We start from the raw sequence: 27,927 nt of genomic DNA on the forward strand, positions 1-27,927 counted from the left end.
TTCGACAAGCTTGTTGCCATCCTTAGTGGTTTGACTCGATGGACATTGCTCAAAAATCAGTTTCTGTGCACGAATGAGTACTGTGATGCAATTCAATACGAGGGCCTTGTGTTTGCTGCCACCACTCGTGGCACTCTTTTTGCATGGCATCCTCGTAGTTTCGGTACGTTTGTCTTCCACCGTAATTATAATTGTTTCATCCACATGCATGCGGGTTAACAAGTTTCCCTTTACTAATTAACCTTCTTCTTGTGTTTCCAAGGTCCTGTGAACATCCCACCACCTATACTTGAAAAAGTTTATAACCAAGGGGGAGATGCCGATGGTGATGATCACGAGCAGCGCCCATATACTCTGTGGCGCCTGGCAACTAATTCCGATGGATCACCTCTTCTTGTGTGTATACAGCCCACTAATGATGTTACTGCTAAGGAAGCAGGTGTCTCTCATGGTCGCACTCTCCGGACCTATTCCAACACCCGTTGCATGGTATTCGGGATGGATACTAGTGTGCTAGCGCCAACTCCTTCTCCCTGGCACAGAATTGGTAGTCTTGGAGAAAACTCGCTCTTCCTTGGACAAAACTATTCGATGATGGTGAAAGGCGATCCAACTGCTGTTGACACATTTATGAGAAGCAACTATGTCTATACCTCGGACATTTGGGTGGTTCCCTACCCTATTACTGATATAGTAGGCTGCTTCAGCCTGGATGATCAGTCCTGCGTTGGTCTCCAGATCGACAACGGATGGCCCGTCCCAGAGAATCACTTGTGGTTCAAAGCAAGCGTTTCGAACGCCGCGGAATGGTTGAGTTGAAGTTCATTTCATGGCTTGTTATTTGTTGTGTGGTGAAAACTTTGGTACTTATAATGTATCCTTGTTGTCGATGTGGGTTGATGACCTGTTGTATGTAATAAAATGATATGCCTGTGATAAACTTACTAAATTTATGAATGGCTTTCGATTCGCTTCTCTGAGTGAGTGGTGCGACGAGGCAAAAAAACATTTTCCGAATACAATGCACGTACAATTATGTATTCAGAAAATATTATTGTACGTGCACGTGTCTAGCACGGACTCCAAAAAAATATTAAGTAGTAGGAGTAGTAGGGTGGCATGGGCCAGAACAAGCATTCATGTCCAGGAGTATGGCACACGCCACCACCACGACATCCATCTGGCACCATATTATTTCTTGGAGTCTGTGCTAGAGCAATCTCTTCAACCTCGTCGTTTCTCTAACTTCAGCCATCGCGCGGCGGGCGAGGTGGGGGTTTGCCGATAGTCGGTTTCCTTAACTGCAGTCCCACTTGTAAGGCCAACTCCAATGCACGACCCCAAACGGACCTCCGTTTTGCACGAACTCCAACGATAATTTTGACTAGAAAAGCAAGACCAAAGAAAACAAGAACCACAAGAATACATTTTACTACTCCTGTAAGTTGGATTAGTGCCTTCTCGATGCATTCATTGTTGATCTGCGGAGGCTCGATCTTGCGTGCTTCTTTCTTCTTCGAGTGTAAAGAAGTAGACGTTGCTTCCTCGCATCTAGTCTCATGTCTAGCCTCTATTCTAGTAGGAGTATCAACAAGTGCACTAATCTCATCCGAGAGCAGAACCGAAGATTTGGTCGGTTTTGCCTCCTTTTGCCGACACGTGGGACATCCAGCATCCAGGTCGTGTCATGAAAGAAAATAGAGTGGTAGTTGAAGCCACGAGATGTGCATCTTGGGTTAAACTGTAAATAGAATCTTACTACTCTTGAGTAACTCCAAAAGTGGCCACCGAAGATCTTTATTGGATTTGTTTTTCATCACCAGCACATCGAGGTGAAAGATGTGCAGGTTCAGTGGGTCCTCTTGCATTTTCACTGACATGTGGGGCCGCATGTGAGCAAACAGACGATGGGCTCCGCATGTCCGCTGGCTGGCTGAGAAGAGAGATAGAGGAGGGCTGAGCATGGACTGCAGGAAATTTGTTCTACGTACCTCGATATAGGCTCGATATAGTGGGGTGGCATGGGCCATAACTAGCATTCACGTCTAGAAGTACGGCACACGCCACCCACACGAGTCCCATCCGACACCAATTTTCTTGGAGTCCGTGCTACATCCATCTCTTCTCCCTCCTATTTTTTCAGCCATCGCGCGGTGGGCGGGGTGGGGGTTTGCCGATAGTCGGTTTGCTCAACTGCGGTCCCACTTGTAAGTGAAAATGCAACACCGCACGCATTCCCGCTTGAGCGGCGTGCCAGACCAACCGTGTGGGGGTGCGACGCGAACACGACAGGCTTTTCCTTTTGAACTCGTAACTTGTAAAATTTGGTTCTGCTCCATGGCGCGACCGATAGATAGAAAATAACGATCTTGCCTAGAGTAATGAGAAGTTTGGTTCTGGCGCCGTTCATGCATGGAGTACGTACAAAAATTATGAAGTTGATGCGAAAGGTAAGATAATTACTGTAGTATCATATACTACTACATGGATTTGACGGAAAGATAAAAATACATACGGATCCATCAACGTTCAATGACATCCTCACGCCCTAGTGCCGGTTCACCAACCGACGTGTGAGGAGCAGCGGCGTTGGCGGCGAGCTCAACGTGCTTCTGAACAGTGCCGTCCAAGGTTGCCCTGCGCTCCAAGAAGGCCAGCGTCCTATCGTCCTCCTCTTGCATGTAGTAGTCCTTGTGGACGATTTGCGCGTAGACGTGGGTGATTATGTCGATGGTGTCTTGCTGCGCCAGGCGCTGCGCGGCGAGCGTGACCTCGAGGTGGACATTCTCCGACGCGACGGCGGGCAGTCGCAGGGCCACCAGTGCGTCGAAGAGGTTGTTACCATAGTGGCCGTTGAGGGTGGCGAGCATCGCAGAGCCTGGGCACGTCGGCTGGAGGCTTACGTCAAAGTCGTCCGCAAGCTTCTTGACGACGGTGAACTTGTCGAGGAAACCGACGAGGACCTCGTCGAACAAGGAGACGAAGCTGTCGTCCAAGCGGCCCCTCGCCCTGGCGGCCTCAAGCAATACTACCTGGAGACGTTCCTCGGTGCCGGGCCGCAGGCCGACGTCATGGAGCATCTGGCACAGCCGGCTGATGCTCGTGCTCATCGACTCCATGGGTCTAGCGTAGCTTCTAGTCAACTGATCTTGCGATTCGAGTGATCACTCAGCCCTAGGTTAGCGTGCGTAGGTGCGTAGGATTTCGTACTACTCCTCGGCCCTCTACTGCACCTGCCTTTGGCTGTATGATAGGTGGGCCAGCCACCCCTTGGGGCCACGTGTCATTCACCCAAAGGCAGTTCCTCACAGTGAATATCCGTTGGTCAAATTATTACGTGCTGCTCCTCACAGTGAAGTGACAAGACCCTGCGCCGGAGATGACACCTGAGTATAGGCGTCGTGTTTGGCATACCATAGTTAGCCTCACCGTCTGCTATCACTATCATCATGGCTGCAGAGCTAGCCTACTTACAACTAGCCCTGTTCGACATAATTTCCCGTGCGTAGATGCCCGTGCATTGCACGGAACACCAAGATTGGGGGTGGACGGCTCCGGCAGCGGCCATCGCGCCAGATTTTTCCACGGCCTTCTACTCCTATATGTGGTGGGGAGGAGAAGAGGCTGATTGTGAGAGACAAGGAGTTGTTTGTAAATAGGGAACAAGTGCGGGCATCTTTTTGCAAAAATGGAGAAGCTTGGTTTGTATGCTTCAGATCTAGATCCGACGGCTATTGGTGAAAGATGGGAAGCACAACATCATCACCAACTCAGGACCTGTTTGATTCGCAGGATTTTGAAAACGCAGGAATAGGACACGGCAATATTACAAGTTTCAAACTGATATTACAAATTTTAGGAGTAATGCTGCACCTATGAAGAGGGAATTACTAGGAAGTTTACGTGAGAACTTTCGTTACTTTAGGTGGATGCAGCATTATCGTACAAACTAAAATCCACCGCCCTGACAAGTCACTAATGGGCAAATAAGTTTTCGAGTCTCTGGCCACTTGATGTTTCAAAAACAAATTCAGCTTCTATGGAGAAATGAGCTCCACCGTGTACCCGCGCGGGTGTGGCTGGGCACAAAGCGTGAGTACGTGCACGGTGCACCTATTCTCTTCGTGTATACATACACCACCTACGTGGGGTTGTGTGAGAGAGATACAAACCTAGAGAGATATAGTGTGTGGGTTCTTGAGAGTTTTTTTGGGGGGGGGGTCAATCAAAAAATTTAACATATGCAATGTGTGTGAAATAGAGTCCTGGATATAACATATATATAGAGGGGGCGATCCACGAGAAGAGAGTGGAGTTATCATCGGCTTGAGGTGTCCATAGAATCGAAGAGAGGGATGATGATGTGTGTCTGTGTGTGTGTGTGCGCGCCATCGATAAAGAGTGCCATCGAATTTGTGTGTGCCCACGTCAAAGATATAAAGTGGCTGGCCTACTGGAACGTGAGATGGGACATGTGCAGTTTGTCTCTGTGGCATGGATACCTACCTGCAGCGCTCGACTATCGGTGTGTGGTGGGGGAAGAGGGAGGCCCAATTAACTATAGAGGTACAATGGCTGGTATATGTGTGGAGGAGGAGAGAGGCCTACCTCATGTATTAAGGAGATCGATCTGCCTCATGTATTAAGGGAGATCGATTGGCATCCATGCATATGTGTAGGAGATGAATAAGGTTGGGAGAGAGAGACAGAGCTAGAGTGTTGGAGGGGGTGGTAGTGGAGTTGCTTCTAACAAATGGTGGGATAGGCTTGCTAGACAAACGGAGGGCACGCCTGCAATATCAGTAAGAGAGGAGATGGCTGCTTGTTGTCTGTGCACGTTCGTGTGAGAGACGGGTCAGGAGGCATGCACGAATGATGAGGGGGGACGATGTGGCTGTGGTAAGCAGCCGTAACTACATAGGAAGATCAATCGCCCTTTGTAAGAGAAAGGAGAGACATAACTTGTGAAGTACGTCGATCGATGGGGGGGTAGTTAAAGTCGATCTAGGTATATGTTGGGAGATCGATCGGTATACATGCATGTGTGTGTTAGAAGCAAATGAGGCACGAGGAGAAGGATAGAGAGAGGGATGCATGTAGGAGGTGGTACGAGAGGCATACTATATCGAGGGGGAGGAGTGTGCGAGTACGAGAACGATGAAAAGAGTGGTGGGAGTGAGGCATGGACGGTGACAAGAGAAGAGGGGAAGCTTGTGTTTGTGCTAGGCACACCTGGCTAGAGAGGCATATCGATTGATGTGTGCCATAAAGAAGGAGCTGGGGGGCCTACACACACCGTGGGTGAACGACCTAAAGTGAAAAGACGAATTTGCGCGATGGAGCTAGAGAATGCCGAGGGAGGGTGAGAGGGATGTGGGCGTGTGCATGCACAAGAGAAAGTTAGCGCTAGCTACAAAGATAAGAGGGATGTGTGGGTGTAAAAGACGAATAGAGATAATATATACTTCATTATAAAAAGCGAATTCGGATATTTGAAGAATTTATCATAGTGTTTCAAACCGACGGATGTGTGAATATATATAACGGTGATACACATGGTGTGGTTATGAACATGGTATACTACATTTAATATATTTTATCTCTACTCTTATAAAAAATGGAGTTGTTGATGATGGTGTGCCTGCCATCCTGCATTATAGGCCATCTGATTTATATCTGGCGGATAGCAAGGAAACTATGATGGTTGAAGTTGGCAACAATCATGATTGTAGATTCTTATTGAAATAGAGAAACGAATTCAAATTTAGTTCGAATTGCAGCGGTAGTATAGACATTTGGAATGCACTAAAATGTTGGTATGAGTAGGTTACATGCATTATACAACAAGCGAAAAAATTTAATCGGACATAACATGGATTCATACTCCCTCCTTCCATCTATATAGGGCGTAATGAGATTTTTAAGACCGCCTTTGACTATTGACAAGATTAATAGTACATGACATGCACAATGTGAAAATTATATCATTGAAAGAACCTTCCGCAGACGAATTTAACGGTGTGCTTTGTGTAAGTTGCATGCCATATGTCATTGCTCTAGTATTTGGTCAAAGTTAGCATCGAAAACGCATTAGGCCCTATATAGATGGAAGGAGGGAGTAGCTTTGAATAGCATTTGTATAGTAAAACGGGGCAAGACTCTCTCTTTGTGTGGTGTGAATAGTTTTATTTTTTCGTTTTCTTTTTGGTTGAGGGAAGTGCGAATTGATTTGGTACGTACAAGTACAATATTACTACACGTTAGGCTTGTCCCTAAAATTCAACCTGTGTCTTGTTATATCCCGAAAATTCAGATATCGTGCTCCCAAAACTGGCGCCTTCACAACCCGCGCCTTGTTATCCCGAAATTACAACGCGCGCGAAAACTCCCTCCAGCTGCCAAATCCCGACACGCGAAATCCCCCTTCTAACCTTGAGCCGAAAGGGCTGCTAGTTCAAATCGGTGGGGGTACTTTTGTAACACACCCTACATTTTGGACAAGCGCATTCCTAAGTCATGCTTCACCCCTCCCATCGCCCCCTTTTCGCCATTCGAAATCCCAGGCCGCCATAACCTCTCCGCTCCAGCCGCGAAACCCCACCCTCCTCCGTCCGCCACGTCACTGCTGCCCAGCCGGAGCCTCTTCCCCGATGATGTCGTCCACCACAACAGCTCGACGTCCCTCGTCCACCTCCCCGGATGAGGATCCGTCGTCCATCTCGCCATCCTGCCGGTTCAGCCGCCCCGTCCTCCACCTCCAAGGAGCTGCTCCGACGATCGCCTCGTCTATCGCGGCTGCTCCATCCCCACAGTGCCGCCTTAACCTGCTCCACCGGAACCGCAGCATCCTCACCGACTCCTCGGACAAAGCCGAGGCCTACTCGGCGCCACCAAAGAGGTTGTACACTCATCGCATCGCACCTTCTCCTTAACTCGACCTCCCGACGTCGATGGTGCTCCATCCCGCACCCCCATGGAGCGGCTACCTTGAAGCCGGCGCCGCGGGCGACATCTCCACGGCGGCTCTCCCCCAGTGCGAGGCCCCTTCGGCGGCGGCGTCCATACCAGCCGGATCTGCTGCTGCCGCCGCTCCGGCTCTTGCTCGATCGCTCGCTCGCCCAGCTACTGCTGCCGCTCTGCTCCGATTAAGCCACACTTCAATCGACTGAATCGACTTTTGGGTCAGTCGATTTTCAGGGGTTGGGGGGCTCGCCGGAGTTAAGGAAGAACCACCCACAGCGGGGACGGGGGCTCGCCGGAGAGGTACCCCACTATCTATCTTAGGGTTCAGGGTGGGGGTGGCAGGGGGCCTAGAGGGTTGGCCGGGGCGGTGGTGGCGAGTTGTTTCGGGGCGGCGAGGTGGCGCTGGGGCCGGCGGTTCGGTCGGTGGTGGCTGGCGGCTCAGGGGGGGTGCAGGTTGAAGATGAACTGCAGGCCCTCCCTAAACTACATGTCAAGTGCCTCTCTGCTACCATTGCATTCAGTTTTGACAGTAGCATTCAGATTCCACAGTAAATTTCAGTTTCAACAGTTAAGTTTGGAGTCAACAGTTTTTACCTCATCTGTTGTAGTCAGGTGGTTTTTGGTGATGTTAATTTTACATCCATTTTACATCATCTATTGGAGATGCTATTAGAATCCCACTTGAGATTGACGATGTATGTCTTGTGCTGTTTCAGCCTTGACGTCTTATGGCTCACCGGAGCTGCTCCAACGACAGAACAATCCATCACAATAGAGCAGTGCCCTGGACGCCGTCTACAGATTCCTCAGATCTTCCTCCACACCTCCGACAACCACCTCTGCCTCAACTGCTTCAGTGACCAACCCAATGATGCCGAGGTCGACACGGCTACGGCAAAGAGGTTGTACACTTGTTGCATCACTTATTACTATACATTCACGTCGATCCATTAGGGCTATTTTGGTTCAACGGAAAAACATTGATCCACTGGTTGTTACCATCACTCTAAATTTCTGCATGCTCTCCTTACATAATCTCACCATATTTTTTTCGCATGCATGTCAGATATTGTACACATTCATGCTGAACATGTAGAGAAAAAGAGAAGAGTTTTGCGCAGAAATACAATGTCATGCAGACATCGCTCCATGGTGGGTTCAATGGCAAACCCTCCCCACCCCTCTCCAGATTGTAATCCAGAGGAAGATATCTGTCCTGAGGCGGATTCGGACGCCGCTGACCACTCCTATTTACCCCCAAGGTGTTTGCTCTACCTTGGCATGATGAACTTAGTCATATCATGCATATGTTGCCTTGCAGTGCCTACTTTCACTACAAAAAAAAGACACATCCATGACATTTTGGGCCGAACAAAAAAAAATTCTGTCATACATATGACACTTCTATGACGATAATTGTGACAAAACCCAGTATCATCATAGATGTGGTGGGCTCCTACTTCTATGACAAAAAATCATGATAGAAAATGGGCTTTTCGTCCTGGGCGGGACGGAGACGCAGCTGCATGACATTCTTTGGGCCGTCCATGACGGAAAAAACCGTGGTAGAAGCGAGGGGGAGGAAAATTTCGGGGAGTTCTCGGTTACGGTGGGAGGTTGGGGGCCGAGCCATGCGCGTTTCTCTCGTACACATACGCGCGTGTGTGCGAGGCGTTGGCTCTAACTGAACCCGAGCGAGGCATTGGGCTCTAACTGAACCCGAGCGATTGCACTGCAGGCTACGCGTTACTGAACCCGAGCGATCGATCGATGGCTGTTAACTGAACCCGATCGAGCGATTCCTTCACTACTGCTACTAACTGAAGCCGATCGATGGGATGAACAGTGAGCGTTGCGGGGGGGTTTGGATGAACAGTGAGCGGTGGCGTTGCCTCTGGATGAACAAGACCCCGTGGTGTGGTGGAGGGCTGGATGAACAGTAAACGGTGGAGGGGTGCCCGTGGAGGGGTGGATGAACAGGACCCCGTGGTGTGGAGGGCTGGATGAACAGTAGACGATGGAGGGGTGGTTGAACAGGACCCCGTGGTGTGGAGGGCTGGATGAACAGTAGACGGTGGAGGGGTGCCCGTGGAGGGGTGGTTGAACAGGACCCTGTGGTGTGGAAGGCTGGATGAACTGTGGACGATGGAGGGGTGGTTGAACAGTAGCCGGTGGAGTAGCGCGCGGTGGAGGCTGGATGAACAGGAGCCCGTGGAGGCTGGATGAACAGGAGCCCGTGGAGGCTGGAGGAGGTCGACGGTGGAGATGAACAGTATCCCGTGGAGTCCCGTTTTGCGGTATGCCACACCCCTCCCAATGAACATGACCCCCGTTTCGACCGTAGCGCTCCAACACAAGTCCGTTTCCTCCGTTTTGCGGTACGCCACACCCCTCCCGATCAACAGGACCCCCGTTTCGACCGTAGGAGGTCCGTTTCCTTCGTTTTGCGGTACGCCAGACCCCTCCCGATGAACAGGATCCCGTTTCGAACGTGGCCGGTCGAACATAAGGCCGTTTCCTCCGTTCTGCGGTACGCCAGGCCTCGTTTCCATCGCCTGTTCCGTCGAAGCCCTCCGGATGAACACGACGCATTCCGTTGCCTCCCCATGAACACGACGACGACGTTGTTTCTCCGTTCCGACCCAGCCATGTACACGAGCCCTGGCCGTACGTATGCGCGAGTAGGCGTTCGAGACCCCGCCCATATGTACACATACGTGGCCGTATTTTCTTTCTTGCACCCTGGCCATTGTACGTACGTGTAAATGCTACGTGCGCGCCTCTACTACGACACGTGCGCGCCTCTACATCGACCAATATGTACGTACACGGTCGCGACCAGAATGACAACGCTACATACGCTTCGACCAGGTGGGTCCCGACTGTCAGGCACTTCCTTGCCTGCGAAGATGTAGCTGGTGGGTCCCAGTAGTCAGGGGGCGGATCGTTTTTTTGCCCGGACGCACTTCCTTGCGTGCGAAGATGTAGCTGGTGGGTCCCAGCAGTCACGGGGAAACGTTTTTTTCGCAAAATATGGTGGCCCGTCTGGTGGGTCCCGCTGTCAAGTGGAGGAATAATTATTTTGCACGTAATAAGGAGGCACTTCCTTGCTGCAGCCGTGGACCCAGCTGTCAGCCTCTCCACGTACAGTCCATGTCCGATGGAAGTCGGTCATTGACCATGTTGACCACGCTGCACCGAGAGCACCGGGGTGGTGGACGACGGCGAGGCCTAGGAAGGGGACGACGCGGAGCCGGGGAAGACTCAGCGGTGGATGCCCACGCGTAGAGGAGTACGAGGGTTCACTGGTTCGCTGCGGTGTGAGGCTGCCGTCGCCGCAGAATAACAGGGGGTGTGGGTGAGTAGAAGGATGGCCTGGCCAGCGGTGGGAGTAGTATGGAGACGGTGAGGCCTCCACGACAGCATAGCCGGCCATGGGAGTCAGGAGCATGCGGCACGAACGGCGCTGCTTTGGGCGGCTGGGGCAAGAAGACCAGAGGTTGAAGAAGCACTACAGCTGTTGGATGGACATCGTTGACCACGCCGCGCCGAGAGCACCAGGGCGGTGGACGACGGCGAGGCCTACGAAGGGAACGACACGGAGCCGGGGAAGACATGGTAGTGGCTGCCCACGCGGTGGAGAGTACGAGGGTTGACTGGTTCGGCTGCCGTCGCCGGAAAATAACAGGAGGTGTGGGTGAGTAGAGGGATAGATAGGCCAGGGATGCGAGTATGATGGGGCCGTGAGGCCTTCCCGGCAGCACTGCCGGCCACGGGAGGCGGGAGCAGGCGGTTCCGACGGCGCTGGTTTGGGCGGCTGGGGCAGGAAGATCAGAGACTAAAGAAGCACGATTGCCGTTAGATTGACATCTAACGGTCTGACGCTGGTAGAGTCGATTGTTGACTAAGTTTCTTTTTTGAGAAACTTTGTGTACGCATGAACTTAGTAGGCCCACAAGTCAGCCTCCAAATCTGTGGCAGACAACATAAAGCCCATTTGCTATTTTTCATAATTTGCAACCCATTTGCTAATTCTTAAGTAATTTATTAGATCCCATTTTCTGCCCAGGACCACGGTCAAAAAGTCCAACCTTATTTTGCATATTTCGGTGGAGTCCGAACTGTTGTAATCCTGAAATGATAAATATTTTTTAAGAACTTATTGATTTGCCAAAAAAATCGTTTTGTTTTTGTAAGCAAATAAGACGTGGGGCAATTTAGTTGGTTTAAGGGAAAACCAGTGGTAAAAAAATCAGCGCTGGGTGGGAAAAACAACAAAAATAAGGATGTAAATATGAAAAGGGAATTTTATGTGTTTTCAATATAATGATACGTGTATATGAACTAGTAAAACTATAGGTAAAGATTAGAAAACGGATGTAGGACATGCGTTTCAAGAGGAAAATAGAACTGGGCTGTGTGTTTGATTCAGTAAAAAAAACTGCCTGCGGATGTTGTAAGACAAAATATAACTAACGCTGGCGGGCCAGAGGCCAGTAGATACCTGCTGGATCTTTGTGCCCCGTCGTCGTCATGGGTTGGGCCTGTTAAAAACAAAACAACCCTGGGCAATCTACAACCCAGTTGAAACTTGCTCGACCTGAAAAAACAATATACGTGCTCAATAAACGAGAGAATTCTGCAAGTACAGACTGATAACTGGGATGCAGCACGGATATTGTTTTTTATCGTGATAATAAGTGCATGCACTTGTTTCAAAAAAATTAGAGAACTGGGAATTCGAACGGCGGGTGCTTATGCTACCCATCAAATAAAAATCACGTGCCTGAAAATTCGTTTCGAAACAAACGATTCAGCTTTATATCCACTTCGACCCTCGGCATGATGGTTTGAAGCAAATGCAAGTTCATACCAAAAGATTGTTAACAACAATACCAACTTGCGTACGACAAGGTAGTACAACTACCAATACCAAACTAACTTACAATCTTTTTACTCCTGGCCCTAGTGTTCGTTTGGTAGAAAATCTTGCAGAGGACCATCTTCCACTCCTTCTCTTGCTCCAGGTCCCCGAGGTGGTACTGGTGCATCACCCAGTTGGTCCTCTGCTGGTTGAAGTTCTTGTTGGTGTGCAGCACCAGAACCTTTTTTGCTGCCCGTCTGCCGGCCGTTGACCATCACCAGCAAGGTATTGCCGGTCTTGTGCCACATCATGTGCATGCCGCACTCCGACTGTATCTTGCAACGCGTCCACGCGCCCCTTTTGAACGCCCTGGAATTGCGCTGGAAGAAATGCTTCCTTAGGCCACTCAGTGTGATACCTGCAGTATTGTGGAATACAGGTTTTAGTGTACCTATTTGGCATTTTCATAACATCTTTGGCATGTTGCAGTCACTTGTTTCACTTTTTATTGATTGTCAAATTGTAATTGCTTCACCAGGTCTACGTCTAAAAAGAAAAATAGAGCTATAAACAAAGGGATATGTTTGTGCAAGTAGACGGCCGATCGGTGTCTTACCTGGAAGTTTCTCAGGTTGGGTGTAACATATGCCGTGCTCGCTGTCGATGGTTGGTATGAACAAATCGATGAGAGACTGAAATCTCGCGCTGTCAGCACTCACTTTGGCCTCTAGGTGCTCGATCAGCTCCTGATCCGTGGGATCGAACTTGACGCCAGCCGGCAGCACGGGCCAATCCTTCTTCGACTTACATCGGTAACTCCAGTTATATGGTACTCAATGTATGATCAATCGACTGTTTTAAGTGAATGATGAAAGATTTCGACAGATAAGTGGTACTCCAAATCTGAAGTCCAGAATACCCGAACACGCCGCCGGGATTCTTGTGTCACCTCACGCGCAGCGTGTTGTCACGTCAATTCAATGTGTGGACATGATGAATAATTTGACCGACGTATACTAGTACTGCTACTGTACTACTTACTAGTCGTATTTAGTGTCACGATTTATACATAGGTTTAACTAACAAGTACACACTTGAAGCCTAACTGATATATATGGCTTCTGCACAACATCTCCATCATCATTATCAGTACATCCTACGCAGGTGAGTTTTTTTTTGCGAGTCTACGCAGGTGAGTTAGGATGCACTTGATCCCAGGAAGGTATCTATCCTTCAAACCAGAGGAGTGCTTCAAACTAACAACAGTACATAATATCCAACAAAAGAGGGTCGTGCTACAACAGCAGAATACATGGCTCAGTCTAGATATCAGCACGAATCAAGTTGTGCATATTTGCTATTGGCATGAACCACATCGCCGCATGTTGGGTTTGCAAAAGCCATCCATCGCATGGAAGCTTGATGCCTTTCACACACTAAAGATTATCTGGCAACAAGCTGTGTCGATGAATCTCTGGATATGGTGATTCATGAAACCCATGGTATGATGTGTAAACACAGCCCCCCTCGCGAATGGAAGTTGCATAGCACAGTAATCATCGCCGGTGATATGATCGATGATTGGTTGGATGATCGGATAATTGAGCCCGAGGAACAAGGAGTGGTTGCCGAGGCTGTAAACCAGCCTCCAGTTGAATACGCCTGGCCCAACGGAGCTGGGATCTTTCTCGAACACGAAGCATCCATAATCATCAATGTCATGAACGCCCCATGCATTGTACTGCATGTGGTTTGATGTAATGGTTTGGTCAATTTGGTACGTGCGAATGAGCATCAAATGACCGCCGTCAGCTGAACGAGCGATAAACCACCACCCATCGGCTGGTATGATTCCAGGTCCTGGAATCATGAAGGCCTGCGCATTTGCGTCTACTGCAACAATTCAAATTGGAGACCAAAAGGACAAAAATAAACAATCATGTTCAGAGTATGTGTGGAATTAAGATTATTATAACAGTGACACATATCATAGATAGAGAATTGCAATGCCGTGGTCATAATCATACCCCAAGTTAAAAAAATAAGCCAATGGCTTTCATATTCTAGCAATATGTCATGGTTCAAACATCATGTAACAATGAGAGGAAAACAGCTATGACAGCGCCTACTCATATTCTACCATAGCACTTACTACTACTGTTCTCATATCAACTCTAAGCAATAACATGCGTTGTTATAAAAATCTTGTAAACGAGAGTAACATATAGCAATCATGATGTTATGCTCATAATATGTATTCTAACAATCATTAGATGCCAATTGTTCTCATATCAACTCTAACAATAACATGTGTGGTCATAAAAATCTAGGAAATGAGAGGAACATATAGCAATGATGTGGTTATAGACATGCTATGCATTCTAAATTTGTAACAAATGAACAGGCAGTCATATTCATAAGGTAAAGATGAGATGATATAGAACAATTACACGACGATAGATTCCACCAATATAGGTAGCCAATCTGTGCGTCGACCGCGTAAACGATGCCATTGTGCACTATAGCATCAGACAGAAATGTTTCCTCAACAGGATTGATGATGAGCCATAACCATGTATGGCGACCGGATTCTAGATAGACTAATCCCTTGTTGAACCAGGCAATGAGCTTGTAATCCATGTAGTCTTCTGATGGTGTGGGCACTTCGCAGATTACAACTTTCTGCAAACAGAGGTTGAGCCAAAAGCTTGATGCGTCTCGTGCGTAGTAGGCAGGAGTGTCCGGCGGGCCGCGAGGCTTGATGGCTACGGTATCCAACGATGGAAGGGTGATCTCTCGTTGGGTGTAGATATCCACGAGACGCCACGGACTACCGGTGTGGTGGATGAGGACGATCTAGTTGGCCTTCATGCCCGCCCAGTAGTGGCCGCGCATGAAGGACAGATGGACGGGTAGTGGTAGCATGTCGAGGGGCACCACGGCAACCTCCGTAGGATCGTCAAGTCGGTGTCTGTGCCACCTGCGAGGATCGGGCATCAGCAAGCAGGGTGTCTTGAAAAGAGCCTGCCGGTTGCAGACGAGTAGACGGTACAAAGACACTGAGCATGTGGCCAGACGGACTGTGCTGAGTAGGTCCATACGACTACAGATCTGCTCCAAGAGAACATCGGGGAGGGAATTCCAATCGCGGCTCTGCGTGTTAGTCAGTTCTGCCATTGGGGTTTTCGGTGCCTGCGAGCCAGCGGGGAAGTGGATTCGGGCGAGCGAGCGAAGAAGCTTCTCCTCGTGTGGCCGAGCAGTGAGCGGGGGGATATGGTACGCGCGAGCTACCAAGGAAGATGGCGCGGGCGGGCGAGCAGTGAGCGGGGGTAAATGGTGTGCGGCCGACGATGGGGAAGAGAGGAGGAAGAAGAAGAGTGGAAGACGGGGAAGAAAGTGCATTCAATCTCAATTCTACTACTCCCTCTGTCTAGGTGTGTAAGTCACCTTACGAAAACCAAATGATCCCAAAACACTTAGGCACCGTACATTAACTCCCTTCTCGTTTTTTGTTTTGTGGCATATCAACCAATAAGATATGTGGGCTGTGCATGCTTACAATGACTTGAGACTACCAAACATAACCGAGATGGGGAATAAATGGATCGCGAGGACTTCCTTTCTAGAGTATCCCTATGCCTCTATGCTCACTTCACTTATTTTGCTTCGTACCTAGTCACTTGTTGAAATCTATAGCCAAATGGGCATGTCAATGGGAGGGAGTAAGCCCCATGCATGCATGCATGCAACATGCAACACTCACACGTACACATGGACGCACGCAACACTCACGCACCCATGCGACACACAGCACACGACGCAACACACACGCTCACGCTCAAGTGCTCAACCTACTCCCTACGTCCGTGAAAGACTGTACATTTAGAGATTTACACATTGACCAGGGCATAATTAACGCCCAAAAGTAGCAAACTTATGTGTGCATGCGACCATTGAGATAAGAAGATTAAATGAAGGCCGTTGCATGCTGTAATTAAGGATAGACATGTAGCCTATACCTATAGCACAAGTTGGTGCATTAGTCAATCAATATCGATTTAGATTAAAGGCTAAACACATTGGAAGTGTAGATGTACGTCATGTAGTACACTCTTTGTTGGAAGACCGAGGGAGGACACGTGCATGCACTCACATACACAACCAGGGCGGTTCGCGCGCAAGGGTTGGACTCGTGTCGAGCCTGCGTAAAGTTTTGTTTAACTGATTTCTTTGCTCTGCCAACTGACAGGTGGGACCCAGAAACCAGGTGACAATTTAACCAGTCAACAAAGTGCCACGTCGACTATGTGGCCGGTCAGTAGGGTGCAATACGGTGCTCTACGATGAGCTAGTGATCGCATAATCGCCGCAAAACAATATATAGTGACCGTAAAGAGCGTACCATTACATACGTTGACCGCCAGTGTATTTTTCTTGTTTCAAATTAAGCCATATTAATCGGAAAGGACGCAGTATGAACTACTACTACTAGTACTAGTACTGCTTTGATGTGTCCCGTCAACTCCCCGAACGAGGAGAAGCTTGCTTACTACGCCTCTCCCTTGCCCACGCGCACGGTGGTTCGCAGGACGAGGAGAGGGTTTTGACTACAGCACCCTCTCCCTCGCCCTCGCCCTCGCGGTGGACGTGCAGCAGTTCAATCACTGTCAAATTGCCAGAAGCATATTGTACTGTAGTATCATCATTGTTGGACCTTCCGAAGAGGAGAAGAGCCAAGTGCAAGGTTCACACGAGTACGAACTGTTGAACCTCCCAAAGAGGCAAAGAGCCAAGCGCAAGGTTTTATAGGAGTTGTCGTCCTAGTAGGAGTGTACTAGTACAACTATAGCGAACGATGCTACTGTATGATGCCGCCACGTCACGTATATCCAAAGCTGTGCCACCTTTTTTCTCAAAGAGCGTGTTGGAGCCCGTGCAACAACCACACAAGTTGCACGTACACATAACACATTTACTAGTAATAAATTCTAAAGGACAAATGCTAGTATGCCACACAAGTTCATCTCCAACTCATGTGATAAATTTGTGCACGACTAGTCTACATATATTCACAGCGCTACCGTTCACAATTACCGTACTCCACATACACGTTATAGATGGGCTACATGTCCTCCTCCAGGTTCCAGTCCCAGGTGTTCTTCATGGATGGCACGATCCATAGCGGTGGGCAACGGGAATCATTATCGCAACTTTCTAGTCCGGTTCCACATGATGGAGACTCATCCAAGCTGAAGCGGCATAAATCAGGGATAGCGTGTCCCAGCATGTCGTTCATCCGGCGGTGCGCACTGAAGACACAACCATGCTTCATGAACGGCAGGCCTTCCGTATCGTGCACGGAAGGTGGCATCCGCTTCACAATGGGGTAGTTGTCCCCGATGAAAAGCGAGTACTCTCCAAGAGCGTTCCTCGGCACCCACGTAGCATCACGGGGGTCGAACTCGGCGCCGTTCATCTGGTACACGCGGCATCCCAGATCTGGACACATGGTGACGTACATAGTCAAGGTCCATGCATAATAATGTTGTGCTCAAATGTGGTGGTCAGTAATACTGTGCAGCAAATAGTACTACTCCGGTATAGAGGAAGTAAAATAACCGGCTTATTATATATAGCCACTCTTGGCTACATGGATGAGATAGTAAGACATGGAAAAACAAAAATGGTGGCAGCTAGTGGGTTCAAGTCTTCAAGGGCCTAGCTACCTATACGCGTCCTCCAAGGTAAAAAGTACTCCTACTAGTACTACAAAGTATACTACTAGTACAACAATGAAAGAGAAGGCGAGAGGGTTAAAAAATGGAATACCTGGGTAGATGGTGACGGTCCGATCGTGGTAGATTATGTGACCATGTTGCACATCAGTGGTACCATGGGTAACGACTGCTAAGATAGTTGATCCCAATATGCCAAAGTCAACAACAAGGTTCCAGGTTAGACTGAATCGCGGATGCAAATGCACATCCAGGATTGGCGATCTTATTTTGATCAGGGGATGACTGGTCCCTACAAAATAATGGAGTACCGTTACGGATGCAAATGATGGTTTGTGCATTCCGTTTGTAATCTCCCGTACCATAGGATGTCAACCAGATGAAACAAGTCCCCTGGCTTGTCACCGCGAAGATGCGGCCTAGATGGCGCATGGCGTCTTCAAATGTGTAGGGGTACAAATCTGCCGCCGCCAACATGCGCCAGCCTCTGCCGTTACTGCCTCCTGCATTGATGGTAATCCTTATGTCGAACACCGCGATGAGATAGTAATCGTCGTAGCCGCGTCACTTTGTCGGCGGGTCCGCAATTGCTATCTTCTTCAATCTCATGTAGGCATCATCATACGTATTCTTGCCCAGCCAGTCCGGATGGCCGATCCCAATGGTGGAGAAGGGGTCTATCGGAACGGCCGCACTGCTGTGGATGTTGTGCAAAATGATGGTGGTATCTGGCCGGAGGTATGCAAGCCAATCTTCGTTGGCACCGACCCAGACCTATATATAAGACAGTGGGCAGCGGAGAAATTACGGGATGGAAATGGAATAACTATGTACTACATGATCAAACTCCATTACTGACCTGCTCATCGGACAAAATCCGAAAACCTCTCAACGTCGGCAACTCTAGCGGAGTCAACGTGCAACCATGGCCAGGGAGCGGTGTACTATTCGAAGGATTGTCCCATAGAAGAACCTTCTCCTCGAGGATGCATGGAAGACCAACAAGCATGGCCTGTTTAAGCAGCGTCTTGAAAAAGTTGGTGGAGGAAGCACCGAGTCTTGCGGCGGTCAGGACGTCGGAGCGGCATGCGATTTCTCCCACAGGATCGTTGTCCAAGGTCTCCCAGCCCCGACGAGGAGGAGAACCACCTGGCGAATCCATGGGAGAAGCGATGAACTGCCTTCTCTTCGGGGGGAGGGGAACTGGCGAGGAGGAGCTAAGAGCGTAGTAACCGCAGGGCCTCGTCCCTTCCAACTGTAGATCGTTCCTCAGAGAAGGGGTGAGGCTATTATTTACTATGAGTACTCCCTCCGATTCTTTTTACTCTGCGTATAAGAGCAGACCCGGATACCAAGGCAGGGGCTCGCTGCATGCTTTCTAGATGGAAATACCCCTGGCGCATGGATGGGAGGAGTTAGCAGCTATAAATGCCCCATGCAGCCCATTGGCTGTCCGCCAGCGTTCTCCTCTCTCTGCATGCTGCATGGATGTCTCCCACTCTCTCACATGACTGCATGTGGTGGCGCTGGCCTATGAGAAGCTCGCGTGGAGATAGCAATCTTCTCTCCAGAAGTGATTTTTTTGAAAGAAAGGGATTATGGAACGTTATGGGATTGCATTATAGTGTAAATAATAGCACTGGTAAGAAATTTTTGGCACTAGGTAGTAGTTTTTGGCATGGATTAAGAAATTTTGGGTATGTTTTTGCCATTTTTTGTACACGCCAACTAGTGTCAAAAAACGTCTTACATTATGTGACGGAGGAGTACGTACTTGTACTGTAGCAGTACTAGTACTACTTTTCTCAACTAGTAGTGCAATGTACTGTACTTCTAGTCTAGTCTAATATAGTGCACCAGTTTTGAACTATTGAATCTTAGGGCCAAGGAGCTACAGTTGGAAGTGGAGGGTACTACTATTCTCTAGAACCATCGTTGTACTATTAATGCAGGGGAAGTACACCTGCGTAGTGGCCTAGTGGGTACTCTTGGTGCTCTATTCAGCCGCTCCTCTCACGTAGCTGGCCTACTTAGCCGCTCCTCTCACGCACACACTAGAAGCATGTTTATCAGCGACGGTTACTGCGGGGGCAGAACATTTGAGTTATTTGATACAGCGAGGCTAGGCTTTTTGCTTCCATTTGTGGAGGTGTAATGGATCTCGTCGAACTTTGTTAGTAGTTCCTTCTTTATGAATGAGATGAAGCAAAGCTTTTGCCTTCGTTTAAAAAAACACGGCAAGAGGAATTTCTTTTATAGTAGAGCCGATAATGGAGTGAATTCCATGCATGCAACGCCACAAGCTACAGAGTAGTAGTAGAGCACTTTACTTACAGAGCCATATTGCACAGTTCCCAATGCCCCGCCAGGCTTTTCTGGCTCCTCGGGCTTAATTGGGAGGCGCTAGTTTAAATATGCTACTAGCTGGAAGCTGCAAGCGAGCTGCGGCTAGTGCGAGCACGCGAGCCACGGGATGCTGGGAAGGAAAACCCGTTCACGTGGCTAGGCTGTCCAGTGCACCCAGATTGTGGGGCCGCACGTCCGTTTGACTTCAAAACTCAAACTACTCGTGTAAAATATTGGCTCACAGCGAAGTGTAGTAGTACTATTTTTTTAAAAAGGCCGCCGTGCGTTCGGCCGGGATCGAACCCACAAAACGAGGTATACACTCCCGCGACCACTAGTAGTACTCGTTGGAGTACAACGCAACCTAGAATCGCCTTTTGTCGCTAGTAGTACGTACATTGTTCCTTACAAGAAACCCCTAAGAGCATGGTTAATAGTATAGCCAGCTGCTGGCTATAAGCCAGTGCCATGTCATCTACAGCTCATCTTATAGCCAACATGTAGTAGTAGTTTATTTCTTATAGCCCGCTGACTCAGCTCTATTGTACTTGCTCTAATAATGCAAGAAACCACTAAAATGCCAAGAAACTACTACCACTTGCATACATGGCAGACTTAAGATAAGACTACCTTATCAACCATTATACATGCTCTTACCAACAAAAATCCTCGAGTGACCTCCTACCTCCGGCCCATCCACCTAGTCATCCTCGGCCATGGGAAGCAGCTACCACCGCCGGCAGAAGACGAGGTCAAAACTGCTGGCGGTGCGGAGCCCATGTTGCGGCAGCCTGGATGCTAGATCCGTCCGGCGCTCGCGGCCGCTAGCTAGCCAAGATAGCTCTGTCTAGCTGCTTGTCTGCAAGGTTTTCTAGCTAGATTGGCAAGGCAGCGCGGCGGCTTGCTCGCGCGCGTCGCGCTAAGGCTAGCCATCTGGCTCGAGCGAAGGCCATCGCGGCGGCTTGCTCGCGCGCGAGTCACGCTCGGGCCAGCCTGCCAACCCATGCGGAGGCCAGCGCGGCGTCCGGCCCATCCGACGGAGCGGCGGCCAACTCGCTCATCACCGGTACCACTGACGAACACGCATCATTAATGTTTGAAGTAATGTTCAGGAAAAATAATGATTTGAGGGGGAATAACAGGATAGAAGGTCAGATGTGGGTCCCTCGTGTCAACGGTCAAACAAAATGTGTTGGTTTAAGCTGCCTCGTCAGCACGGACATGTGGGCCAACCCTGTCATAAATGGGTTTAAACGAACCTAATCGGTAGGAGTACTAGGTAGTTTTTGGCATGGATTAAGAAATTTTGGGTATGTTTTTGCTATTTTTTGTACAATAGATTCCTCCTAGGGCTGGTTGAAAGTGGTAGTTTTTTGTTAAATACTCTACATATTGTAAGTAGGAGTGGAAGTTAAGCTTTGGAAGCCAATAAGCAAGGCTAGTTACATAGTGCATATGTGTACATGATTGGAAGTAAATATCAACTATGAGTGACTAATATCTTGATGGAAAACTCGAAACTATGGAATACTAGGAAAAGAAATGCATGGTTAGAAATACTAGCAATGTTCATGACCGTTGCAACGAATGATAATTAGAACAATACTTATTCACAAACTTGGTACAAAATACTCTAATTTTGATATACATATGTCACTAGAGATATATTATGTTTCAATTAGAATATATTCCTTGGGCTGTTTTGGTGAGGTCAGGGAGGGATGTGGTTGGTTTTAAGATACTAATTATGAGTTTTTCTGCAAATTGGTAGACAAGTGGGATGTTGGTGAGAAAAGGCAACAACTTACCTCACAATCGTTAGATGTAGATCTAATGGTCAGAAACGACGGATGGCAAACACACCAGCATGACCAACTTAGTCTTGTGTAGGAGTACTAGCAAGATCCGTGCATTGCACGGAACATCAAGATGCATTTTTTTATAAAACACTTGTTGTGATTGACCCTTGCGGGAGTAATCCCATGTGTAAAAACTAATGATATCTCGAGAAATATGAGATAAGGTGAAGAGGAGTGGGGTGTGGTGGTGGTTGGTGGTCGAACTGAGCGGAGGCATGGGGATTGACGACGCCGGCAGTGGCCACTAGGCCAGTTTGTTCGAGAGGCTTCCTTTCTTAATTGCTCAATAATGTGGTTTGTTGGAGATAAGGATGAACGAGGGAAGGCCTTGTCTGCAAATGTGGAGAGGGGTGCGAGTATGTTTTAGTTTAATTTCCATCCGTCAGATATAGATCGGACGGTCTATATTGCAAGATGGCACACGTACCATCATCACCAACTCGGTTTTTTATAAGAGAAGAAATATAAGTATGGAGATACAAACGTATTATCGATACTTGCTTCCGTAAACTAGCATCTACATTTTATTCAACGCCTCGGCATGTGGGCCCTTAGCACAATGACTTCTCGACTGTGTAAAACGAAGATTTTCTCGTCGCCGACAAGGAGGGGGTGATGGCGGCGCGCTTTTTGGCTTGCTCTAGTCCTAGTAGTCATACTAGGTGGTCTAAGCACGTGTAGATTTATTCTTTTTCATGTCTCGTGTTCGCCGTATTGCCACGACTATTCATGAATAGACGGTAAGTTATTCACGGGGAAACCCTTGTTGAGTGTGTTTGCGAGAGAGAGAGAGAGAGTTTGCGTGTGTGATATGTTAGAGACTGAGGCAATGATAACAGATTCTTTGTGTCTATGTGTGTGGAGGATAGAGAGAGACATGTACATGGGGCTTTGTGTTGTGTAACGTGGAGACACATATACATAATTAGAGAGTGAGTGTGTGAGATACACATGCAGACATGAGGAGAGATGAGGATCCAGGTAAATGGGTGTTTGTGCGTGTCTGTGTGTGTTTGTGCACGCGTTTGTGTGTGAGAGGGAGAGAGTGTATGTGGAGTAGAGAGACCACTGGTGATGTAAACCTAGCATAAGGGAAGGGGGAATGGTGTGACATGTGTAGTAGCGAGATAGCACGGGTGCGGGCGGGGGGAGCAGACTATTTGGAAGAGACATCGAGTGTGTGGGGGGAGAGGGGTGTGAGAGCGAGAGAAAGAGAGAGATAGCGCCGGAGAGAGAGAGAGAGAGAGAGAGAGAGAGAGGAAGAGAGGGGGCGAGAGGGGTTGTTTGTGTCCATAAATTGCGTATAGATAGGGAGACAATGTTGATGTTGTCTGAAATTGGCCTATGAACGGAGACGCAAGGGAAGCGAGTCATCGTGTGTGTGATAGGGACTTCATGAGAGAGCTAGAATAGATGGTGTAGAGAACAATGTGCGAAATCGAGAACGATTATACATTAGGGAGCTATGCAAAGAGTCACGACATATATGTATACAGGGAAGGAGCTGGGGCGGGTCAGCATGTGGGAGAGACAGAAAGAGGAGAGTGGTGCACAAGGAGACAAAGCGTGCTTGTTTGTAGTGGGGGTGGTGTGTGAGGTGAGTGCGCGAGATCCACATAACTAGGGAGATAGACGTTTGGGGGCGACGTTTTGTGTGTATGGGAAATATACACTCTACATAGTGCGTGTGCTTGGGTAAGAGAGATAGCGGGAGACCTAGAGAGTGAGGGAAGAGATGTGTGCATGCCCGAGAGACAAAGTGATAGAGACCTATGTTGGGGTCGGGACTTTACAAGAGAGATGGGTGTTAATGTGCTCGTGTGTTGGTGTTTGGGGGAGAGAACGACTTCTCTCTCTCTGTGTGTGTGTGTGTGGTGGGGGGGAGTTGACTTCAGATAAAGAGTGAGGTGTCTATATTTGAGGGACTTTAGCGTAATTGAGATATTGTGCACTCATGGTTGATCAATTTATTTCACAGTTTGTACTATGAGATAACGATACTTTTGAACATGCGTGATATACCTTGATGTACCAGAATTACAAACCTAAGATTGGAATTTTGGAATTCGACTCCATCATTAGCTTTTGTAGTTCATTTAAACAGAGGTACATTTTTAAGCCAGGATTTCGTGATTTCAAATTCATATATCAAACCTAGAGATATACACATACGGGCATGTTCAACCTTTATAATCATCCACTTTATTCATACACATACTCATTTTTGCTTTTGTCATCATATTTAGGATAAACACATTTGGAATTTCATTTGAATTGGACCGTATGATGGTATTTTCTTGTAGTAGCTCAATGATCCATATTTGAATTGAATGGACAATCTAAGTTTCAAGTTGGAGACATTGATTTTCAGAACTTGCACATTTTTTTGCATGCAAAACAAACAAATTGTAGGCCATGATATCATAGTCGGCCGTACGAGAGCAGAATACTTATAATTTTAGGTGCCAAAAGCTTTCAAACTTCCTGCTCACATCGAAATATCACGCGCCCGAAAGTTTATCCCTGCGATATTCCTGTTTTACCCCTGCCACATGAACGGAAAAGGGATGCTTTGGTAACTCCATTGTTTTCCCCTCTTTGCCCCCAACATTCTTCCCCAAAGCCCCTCCCCTTCCCCTCCCCGACCCCCAACCACGGCAAGCCACCGAATCTAGTCCTCCGCCGCAGTGGTGGACCTCACACCCTGCCGGGTCTACCTTCCGCACCTTGGAACCCCCAACTGCCAACTCACCACTTCACCGGAGCCGCTTCAGCGACTGGCTTGTCCACTGCTCCAGATCTCCTTGACCGCCATCATGGTCCACCGCATTGGATCTGCTTAACCGGCGCCCTTGTCCACCACAGCGTAGGCCCTTCACTGACTCCCTCGTCCGCCCCTTCGCTGGCCCTTCATACAAGCCCTCGTCCGCCGCAACGGATCCGCCTCACCGAAAGCAATGTACAACGCGCCCGCCGAAGCCTTCGTCCACTACACCGGACCCTCTCCACGGACGCCATATTCAACTCCACCGGCCCTGCTTTACCGACGCCGCAGCCTCATCAGGTTATTTCGATTTGTACTGCTTCGGTTTTTCTCTTTATCATGCAACTGTTCACTTACCACATATGAGCTTTCTTGTATGTCGACATGCACCGCAACCGTAGCACCGGAGCCGCTTCAGCGACGGCGACAGCTGGCCCAAACTCAACCGCAACATGAGCACCATCGACGATCCTTAGCTATCAAGTATGACAACGATACCCATACGCCGCCGAGAATCAGGTACTATTATCCAACGGCCGGCGCCTACGTTCACTTTCCTACCATAAGCACCGCACCTTTGAATTTCTTGAGGGCATCATTCAGTTTTTCATGAGACGCGTTATTCTGCTTGCACCTGTAGGGCCATACTTCTGGCAGTGAACATGTTACATGTGCTAAATTACATACCAGTGCACATATAGTAAATATGCTTTAGTTTTGTTCCGATGCCACCTGTTGGTTCCATCAGACTGCTTAATGTTCTTTATGCTTAAATAGTAGTGCGGCCCGCGCATTTGCGCGGCTAGATTTACTATATGATATATCTACATTGATTATTTTTTATTTATAGTTGGTCACATAATCAACTATGATTTTAAATATAGATGTAACATACATCATTCTTAAGATGATGTAATTTGGTTGAAATATTGTGTGCTAGCACGTTAATAGTTACCAATGTCATCTAAATCCATGACTTGTTCTCTAAAACCACGGACCTTCATTTTGTTATGCCTTACTCTCTAGTCCTCATCGATATGTGTCTATCTTCCCATAAATAATCTTATTGTGAATTTTTAAAACTATGCTTTCATGCATGTATCTTAAGATAGATAACGATTAAATTGATCCAATGGATTATGTGAATAGAAGATATGGTATCCCATGTGTCTTCTATAGGTTTTCTTATTAAAATGACATCCATAGTCAACGTTTTAATATTTTTGACAGATTGCATATCTAAAACATTAGATTGTTGTCATACAGAGGGAGTAACAATTTTTTAATCAAAACTATTACACATCAAATTTCAAATATCAATCTATATCGAAGAGTCTAAATCATAATGGTTATAAAGATGACTTACATACTTACCTCCTCGAACAAATAAGACTTGCATACTTATAATATGAGAATTCTAACCTTATTCTTCTCAATATTTAAATCCGATTTGGATTTCATAGTATGCTTGGTTGTATAAGCAGTACGAATATTGTATTTGAACTATTTTATTTTCATAATTTTTCTATATGCACAGACATACTCTTTTATTCTTTCAAGTGCACCACTACTAATGCATGCCTTCTCTCTCGCGCGCATGCACCCACACCTATCCATGTAAATACATGTAAGCAACATACGCATGTTGACTTGCTCATGCGTTACTACAAAGTAAACATTAGATGATGAAGTCAAATAGACCCTTTCTTTTTGTACAAACAACCTATTCAGCTAAACTTATCTCCAAGACACATGCATCTTTTTCGGGTCATGGATTTTCATTTAGAGTTGACTATTAGACATTTATTGATAGTATATTTTCAAGTACCTGAAGTGAGATCTATCATCTATTAACAAAAATCTTGATTCAAGATATAAGTGATTTATAACTGAAAATTAACAATTATTATAGGCTTATTAGCATGTGTAATGTATGGCTGAACTTTTTTTGTTTCTTGATGGGAGATGTAACTAATACCTGTAGGATGTCATGCGTTCCAGTGAGATTGCTAGTATATTCACAGGCATTGTCTTCATTAACCATCCATATCTGATCCCATGTTTCTGAACTGGCTAATGCGTCTACGGACAGAATCAGAACATATCTAGTGCAAAGGAGCTCGTCAGACATGGTTGGGCCGTTGCTGCTGGCTGCTCATTGCTACTGGTAGTTGCATGGGGTGGCGTTGGGTGGTGACCTGGTGAGTCGTCCAACTGCTCATGCAACTCTAGAATCTGAACATGGTTTTAAAAACACCATTAACTTAATTTTTTCAATAAGGAAGTGCATCTCCACAGTGACTTCAAGGTGTCCCAGACTCTGTCTTTCTTTGATTGCTCATGGGATCTGAAAGTGGCACCTAATATTTAAGAAACGGAGACAACTCCAATCTCCGCCTCTGTATCCGTCTAATGTGGCGTGATGTATCCATGGCTTGACACTTCAAGCTAGCCCAATGTAGTTTTTCTCCAATCGCGGGTGGAGTCTGCCAGTGGCATCTTCGTGTTTCGGAATTGGCAACAAATTGGTGATCTACCTCTATTTGCTGTTCAAAGCAGCATCATGTATCCATGTCGCGACCTTCATGGTGTGCTGCCGGGTGGATGTCCATGCACACAACGTGCTTCAACCCCCAAGTCGCTCCTGGCGCTGGAAGTGGTGCACGATTCAGCCTGCTACGGGGGACTTGCAGGTGCGGTGTGTCCAGCTTTGTTGATGTGTCGAGCATGTAGCTGCTCCAGCTGGTGTTTACTCCATTATAGCCCTCAGAGAAGCTGGGCCGGGTATGGTATGGCAGGGCACGATAGCTATGGGTGTCGTGTTGACTGTGTTTTTTAAAGGTCTCTATTGAGATGAAATGAGGACGTATGCCATCCTACCATAATATTCCGCTTCTCCGGTTAGAAATAAGAGTTCACAACGTATAAGGCATATCTTTTTTTCCAAGTTGCTATAGTACTTCCAAATCTAAACAAATATTGACTTTTGGTTATGCCTAATCTATTATGTTGCTTATTCTCATGGGACACGTATTTAGTCATATTTCCTTTTTCTTTTCTCCTTTTTTATTTCTTCTATATATGCATCTAACGTGACAACATAAAAGTCCACGCTGTTTGTACAAATATTTTTTATGTTACGTAAGAAACTTTAAATCTCAGCCGTTCTTATCTTAATCACACGGTGTAAAAAATATTAGCATATGTGGACAAACGTGATGGCTTTTTTTACTCTTGTCTTAATTATATAATAGATTACACATCAGCAAACTAGCATGTGGTTCCGCTACTTTTTGTTCGTTTTACCCTACATTTTCTGATGCTAGCTATTACATCACTGCTCCGAGCCTCTGTTCATTACTTGTTTGTGTGTTCTTGATCTTCCCAAGTTGCATG

The sequence above is a fragment of the Triticum urartu genome, chromosome 4A, assembly GCF_056163025.1.
Source record: "Triticum urartu cultivar PI428250 chromosome 4A, HENAU_Tu73, whole genome shotgun sequence".
Taxonomy (NCBI): domain Eukaryota; kingdom Viridiplantae; phylum Streptophyta; class Magnoliopsida; order Poales; family Poaceae; genus Triticum; species Triticum urartu.